Source organism: Antennarius striatus, chromosome 20 (assembly GCF_040054535.1).
Source record: "Antennarius striatus isolate MH-2024 chromosome 20, ASM4005453v1, whole genome shotgun sequence".
NCBI lineage: Eukaryota > Metazoa > Chordata > Actinopteri > Lophiiformes > Antennariidae > Antennarius > Antennarius striatus.
Window position 1 is genome coordinate 18,330,803 of NC_090795.1, and position 7,758 is coordinate 18,338,560.

Here is a 7,758-nt window from a genome sequence, read left to right on the forward strand (position 1 = left end):
TATGTGTTCTCTCAGACAGGGGCGCCCGGATATTTTGCAAAGAGGGCAAGATTTTGTAAGAATGTGTTGGGGCAAATACAAATGAACTATTTGATGATCTTTTTTTAGTGCAAATGGCATACCTTTCATTTCTTCACATAGTGCTCAAATAAAGCTAAACAAGTTTTTACCAAACGTTCCCTGCATTTCATATTTAAAGACAAAAAAAATCCTGTTTAATCAGACAGATTTGTTTAACAGATTTTAACATCAGATGTAATGTCAACTAAAAATCCCAAATCAGATGGCCAAACAGAATTGGATGTTGTTCGACCTGTTTTTGCCCAGAATTGTTGGACGTCTTTGCTATGGGGGTGAAAGCTCTGCAGAAATGCTAGCTGACTTCAACAGTTTGAGAGGAACTTTCGGTTCCTGATCCAGGTCGTTACCACACACACACAGGTCGTTACCACACACTGCTACCGTAACCTGAACATGAACTCCACCTCGGGGATGGCCACGCCCACATCCGGGTGGACAATCAAATATGACTCAGGATTGGTCAATCACCCTGTCAGAGGGTGACGTCACCGTATTAATCCAACCTTCATCCCTGTTTGTTTTGCATTTTGTCAGATATTTATTGATACGGGAAGCCTTTTTTTTTCCAGATTCTAGGAGTTGGTCGGGTTGGGTAGGACCACTGTGTAAATGTAGAGACCTGAAAAAACGTGTTTTTCGTAATAGGACCCAGCCCAGAAAACCGCCTGTTCTCCAGAGAGTTCATTTCAGCAACTTTCACACAGTTGAAATTCAGGACCACAGATTTTGGTTTGGGGCGATACATTTCAATAGAGTGTAGTTGGATGTTGTGTGGAATTAAGTGCGCTTCTCCCCTGTGGGATTGTACCTTAATAAAATGAATACATTAATTATTGCGGTTCTAAGGACTACAGTTAAACATAGGCACTGACTCAAGCACTGTTGCTCTTTCTTCAATGTTCAAACTCACCAGATGCCTTCATTAAAATCTATAGTTTGACAATCGTGAAATATGCAGACCACCTCTTGCCTGTTGCCATGGTGACTGATTGAATCAGGGCTCCGTTGGTGATGGCTGTTTTACTTGTTTTGCACGTGCTTGACTCCGAGTGAACTTAAACTAAAATCAGTCATTCTGGAAACAAAAACTTAGAGTAGATTAACTCTGAGCCCGAGACTTAACTCTGTTTACAGCAGGGCTTTGAACCGGTTCAGGGAACGAAAACGAAACCGAAAACTCTGTTTTAATGTTCTGGAACAGCAAATGATTGTAAACCGGTTAATACCGTTTTTTTTTTTCGTTCTTGAAAAAAAATGTTTGACCTGATGTTTGACTTCCTGTCCTTCACTGGAGGGGTGAGAGCAGATAGAAGTAGTGGCTATCAGCAGCAGGTAAGAACAGGGAGGTCTCCCAGTCACCATTAATCATTACAGGTGAACACTCAGCGTGTCAGTCTGAACATGTATGATTTAGACATGAACTCAGTGGCTGCAGTCATTTTCAGAGCAGTGTGTTCCCGTACTGCCAGCGCTTTGTAGTAATACTGAGCTATGGGAGAAGAACAATGAAGATCTGTTGTTCAGCAATAAATGACATGGTGGAAGTTATTCTGTTCTTATGTCATGTAGTGTCTAAGTAGGAGGCATAAGCCTGAACTACATGATATAACTGTCATAAAGCAGAGGCGTAGTGCTGGGGTACTGTTTACTGGAGGGTGGGGGCATATCTATAATTATAGTCTATAGTATATAAACTAATTGTTTTAGGTGTCAATTTAAAGTCCTTAAATTACCGTATTTTGTGCACCATTCAGCTCCTTGTTGAAGAGGCTCAGTCTAAATAACGGAGTTCATTTCTGTACTTTAACCGGACACAAGGCGCTGATTATTGTTCTGTACATTCTAGGTAACGGAAGTAAAAAGGTGACTGTGGTTGGACTGTGTTGTACTACGTATTTAAATTTCAAAATTTTCAAAAATGTCTTTATTTAGTGATAAATGTGTAGTAAATCCCTGAAGTCCTCGTCTCCGGTCTGCATTGAATCTGTCGGTAGTTTCTCCCCCGCTGACCGGCTGGTTTCCGGGGGTCTGTCCGGTAATGATGCTTTAGAGAAACATCGGACAGAAGTCTGAGCAGACACGTTAGTCCAGGACCCACAATCCACCACCTGTTGGGGGGGTGTAACTCCTCTGCACTGCCCCCAGTCCTGGTAAACGTGTGTTCACGGCTCTCATCCATCGCTCCACGACCCCCCAGCTTCACTTTAAAGCCTCTGTTCACACCGATGTCCAGCGGGTGGAGGTCTTTGGTTAATCCTCCAGGATGAAGACAAGCTCCGAGTTCAGCCGCTGGACGTGTTTCTGACAGAAGCAGTGGTGTGTGTGTGTGGGGGGGGGGGCATGGAGTCATAGATCAAGAGAGACGGAGAAGCGTGAAAAAAGCCCCCCGGTCTCTACGTGAACCGGAACAACCGGAACTGATAGCCTGGAGTTTACATGTTGTGTCGTAAGCGTGTCTCTTCGCTGACGTCATCGTCGGGGGTCTTCAGCCAATCAGATGTGGTTACCAGCATACCTGCGGTCCAGTCCCGGTATCCCCCCCTATACCGGTACCTACCGGAGGTGTGCCGGACGGAGCCTCGCGTCATGTCCTCTGATTGATCCATTGCTGCCGGCGTACGTAGTGACGTAATACGTCCTCTGGGTGGACAGTGGTCGGTCTGGAGGGTCTCTGACTGACGTCACAGAAACATTTCTACAGATTGGTGAACTCAGTGAACACAGAAGACGCTTCATGTCAGAAGGAGCAGCGTTGGTTTTTGAGACATTTTAAGGCTTTTAAACGTAAAATACGGCACCGACATATTTATATTTACAAGGAACGTTATTTAACCGGTTCAGGAACTTTATTTTTTTGTTCTAACCGGTTCAGGAACGTCAGTTCATGGTTGGAACGCAAAACTGGAAACGTTATAATTCCGTTTCTGTTCAGAACGAACCGATTGGCAAAACATTCTGGTCCAAAGCCCTGATTTACAGAAACTACCTTGTGAAACGACCCCTGGACCAGAATATAGACTCTGGTTGGAGCAAAGCAGAGGGATCTGTATTCATGTACATCTGATCTGGTAAACAAGCAGCAGAATACCTGAGAGGCGCTGATCCCTAAGTTATGTGTCTACCTTCTTATTTACCGAGGTAACGTATATCAAGTCCAAATAAGTCATTATTATCATGGCTATATACCCAACATGCTAACATTAGCACAGACTGACAGGGTACCAAGAAGCAGCTTGCAGCTGTTTCACCAACATATTCCACATGTGCCCAGCTTCAGCTGTCATCCTGCCCTCCCTCAAATCAGGGGTCACCCAGAATTCCACCACAGACAGAATGATCACTCACACCTGGAATCATACAGAACTGTGAGAGTCTGCTACTAGAACACCTCCAGCCTCAGCAGATCTACACCAGCATCAGTCTGCCTACAGGGAGGGCAGATTGAGCAGAGATGCCTCACGAGTTGAGCTCAGTGTGTTGAAGCTACTGCATGTGAGAATGCTCCTTGTTGATTATGATTGGCTCCCCTCTCACACCTGCATATAACCGACAGGCTGCTAACACCTGCAACCCCAGCGAAGCTCCTGTCATCATCACAGACACCATCTGTTCCCCTTACTGTGGGTCCTACAAAACACAGGGAACAAGACTTACTACACTTCTTTCCCACTTCCCCAAATGCAATAATTCCTTTCAGACTTTCCATCCTGCAGCACAGACAGATGGTTACCTGTGTCCAAGCAGCAAAGCAGTCCAGCTCTACTGGAAGGTGAACAGGAAGTTCATTAAAGCAACTGGAACTCGAGCTTCAGACAGTAACTGTCAGACGTCACTAATTATCCCTTTAAGGTACTTCTACCATTAACCACCAGGTAAAGGTGACTGTCTCTCAGCTGCTGCTCCACAAGGGGGAAATGGCATCCGGCCCGTTTTCATTAGACTACCCAAATCACAAATGAAATATGCAAATGACAGAAAGAAGAAAAAACATCCCTATCTACACGGGGAACAGCTGCACAACACACTGCACACAAGGTGACTCTTTAATTTCTACACACAATTTCAAAAAAGGTCCACATATTTAAAAAAATAAAGTGGTGTCTCATGGAGATTAAGGCAGGTTCTCTAACTGTTGGTGTGTTGCTTAAAATAATGGATGTAGTGAAAGAGGACATGAAGGTAGTTGGTGTGAGAGAAGAGGATGAGAAGACAGGGTTAGATGGAGGACTCTGATTGGCTGTGGAGACCCTGAAGGGAAAGAAGGACCCAGAGGAGAAGAAGAAGTTCATAGATACGGAATGCCTTTGATAATATGTCCTAATTAAACTAAACTGACAGAATAGAGTCCATCAGCGTAATGCAGTGGGCAGTGCTCTCTCCTCACAACGGGAAGATTCTGGGTTCAATTCCAAACAATTCAAACATACCTAACTAGTTCCTGGTCTGGACTGGGGTGGAGGTGACCAATCCCAGGACAGCAATCTTCTCGAGGAAGCCCAGTCGTCTTCCATCGCCTGGTTCTAATCAGACTCTCACCACCGTCCAGAGTCAACACTGAGGAGGGCGTTGACACACAAAGGTCAACATCCTCCCCCATCCTCATCCTCATTCGCTCATCCGGAGTTGGGTCGTGGGGCACAAAGGTCAACAGGTCACATATAGTAAAGACAGAGGGTCATAAGACACCAGGTTCAGATTCAAAATACATTTTAATTTGCATCGAATGAGCCAGTAAATTTTAATCAAAGGCTGTTCAGTTTTTTTATGGTTTACAGTGCATAAGGTCAAAACTCCAACTCACGTTTAAAAAATTAACTCAATTTAAACAAAAGTTAAATATCTTATTAACAGCTTGATTAAGGAGGGATGTGGAATCCACATAGAAGTAAGAAACACAAATGTCATGATTATCAGAATTTACAAACCAGAGTGCAGTATGTACCTTTGAACAATAATGTGAAATACAGACATTTAAAGGAATAAAACACAGTTGTGAACATTAACACAGTGACATCCATCCATCCCTCATAAAGTTGCTAATTGAAACAACTCCTTTTTTATATGTTTTGTCCCTGTTTTCCCTTTTTTTTAATAAGTTCTTAAATAGGTATTATAAAAATAGAGATATAAAGGAGTAACAAGATTTCAGCCTGTCTAATGATGGAAAATAAAGCTTCACATTTTATTGCTACACACACAAACAGGCAAATTCAACCACGTTCAGGCTTCATTAACACTGATTCTGGACCCCAGTACATAGACATGTCCGTTCATTGTTAATAATATTGGCTCCAATAAAGGCCATTGACAAAGGGACAGCAGAGTTATTAATCAAATAATGAACCTGTTAAACCTGCACTTATAGTTTTTTTGTTCACTACAGAAAAAGAAATAACTTTGAAGACAAATAGCGACTAGGTGTTAGAGACTAGATTAAAATAAATATCATCTATATTAATAGTACAGTAATGCCTCGTTTATTCGCGCTTCAAGATGCCTGGCTTCACTTCATCACCGATTTTTAGTAGGTAGTCATGTGATACCATACAAGCATTCCATTGGCTGACAGCGTCCGTGTGTGCTACGCTCTGAGACTCACGGAACGCAACGCACTTCCATGTTTTAAAAAAAGTTTCCTTTAAGACAAAAGTGTTTTAAAGCGTGGGAAAAGGTCATACAGATAGAAGGTGGTTTAATACATACAGTATATAATATATGGGGAGTTTTCATAAACGTTTAAATTACCATAAATAATAAAATAAATAGTTTGTCATCATATCGTGGAATTTTGTTTTTCATGGGTGGTGCTGGAACACATTAACTGTAACGAGGGATTACTGTATTCTGTAATGTGTAATGAATTATTCTTAAATCTTGTGATGCAACAAACATCAAAAGTTTCTCAGGACCTGCGTTACAAGCTTCGCTGAATTATTTGTATGAAATCCCTTTAGAAGGCTTTATATCTTCAATACCACATTTATGACAGTGCATATAAGGATTAAACAGTTTCTATTCGTCCAGTATTTGAACTGAAATTCTGAATATGCGATGATTTGGTTTGAGGAAAAAAAAATCTCTTTCTCTGAGTTGGCTTCCAATAAAATGTTGAATAAAATTCAAATCCTCATGATCACATTTAAAGCTCTAAAGCCAGGCTCCGTCTTACGTCGAAGATCGTTTGCTCTGAGGATGCAGGATTCCTGGTGACCCATCAGGTCTTTAGAGTAGAACAGGAGCAGAAGCTTCAGCCATCTGGCTCCTTTACTCTGGAACGATCTCCCAGCCTCGGTCCGGGGGGGGGGGGGGAAGACTCCCTTAGCTTATTTAAGAGAAGACTAAAAACCCTCCTCTTTAAGAGAGTCTAGAATTTCTCTGTCTTCTCTCTTCCTTGCCCTGTCTCTGTCCCTAGTGCATTTCTTTTCCACCCAACCAGTCAAAGCGATTGACCACCCTCCAGAGTCTGGGTCCTGTCCGGAGTTTCTTCCTCAATGAGGGAGTTTGTCCCTGCTGCTGTTGCTAATGGTCTGGAGGTTCTGTTGGGTTTCTCTGTCTGTATTAGTAAAATGTTGGTTGATGTGATCAATAGCTCTATAAATAAAAGTTGATAAATTTGTTGAGTGATTGATTATTGTTGTTTAATTTCTAATTACTGTACTTAGATAGTGTCAGTTTCAAAGATTCACTCTGGACTGAGTGTTCTGGAAGCAGGATTAGTGTCATGTCTGAAGAGTTATGTGAGGTATGTTTAGTTTTTGTCTTGTCTATGGTTTGTCTTGCATTTCCTGTTTTATTTTGGTAGTCATCCCTTCCCCCTCATTTCAGACCCTGACTTCCTCCCTTTGTGTGATTTCCCCCCCCATGTGATTGTCAGCCTGTCCCTGATTGGGTCCCCCTGTGTTCCCCTACATCACGTATGAACGGTCTGTGTGTCTGTCCGGGTTCATCTGGAGTGTTTGAGCCAGAGAACCAGCGCCTTCACCTCCTGCTATCTGTCATTTGGATTCTTTGATACTTTTCCACTGTTGTCCTAAACGTTTGTTCTTTATCACGGTCATGACTATTTATGTCTTAATATGATTTGAACTTCCCTTTCTGAGCCGCTGTAACATGAATGTGAGTTTTTCAATAGCACAACGATGTTAAAACATCCGTAGGTCCAGATTCCAGAAAAGTGATTCTTCTGTTTCATGTGACATGAAGTCTTTCAGAAAAGAACTGCAGTAATCCCTCGCTGATCCGCGCTTCAAGACTCACGGCTCCTCCTGAAACGTGTGTGTGTGTGTGTGTGTGTGTGTGTGTGTGTGTGTGTGTGTGTGTGTGTGTGTGTGTGTGTGTGTGTGTGTGTGTGTGTGTGTGTGTGTGTTGCCCTGAGTTGGCCTACATGTGTGTGTCATGCATGTGTTTGCAGGACAGAGAAGGGAGCGTGAGCGTGAGAGAGTGTTGCTCACTTTGCTCACCATAACAAACACCAGGGGTGTTACAAGTTTATCAGAGTGTATGGAAAGGTAATATCAGTATGGGGGGGGGGGGTCAGAAACGTTTGAATTACCATACATTATTAAATATATACTTGGTCGCTATATTGCGGAACTTGGTTTTTGGTGGGTGGTCCTGGAACGCATTAACAGTGAGTAACGAGGGATTAGCGTACTGAAGACGCTTCCCTGTTCAGTT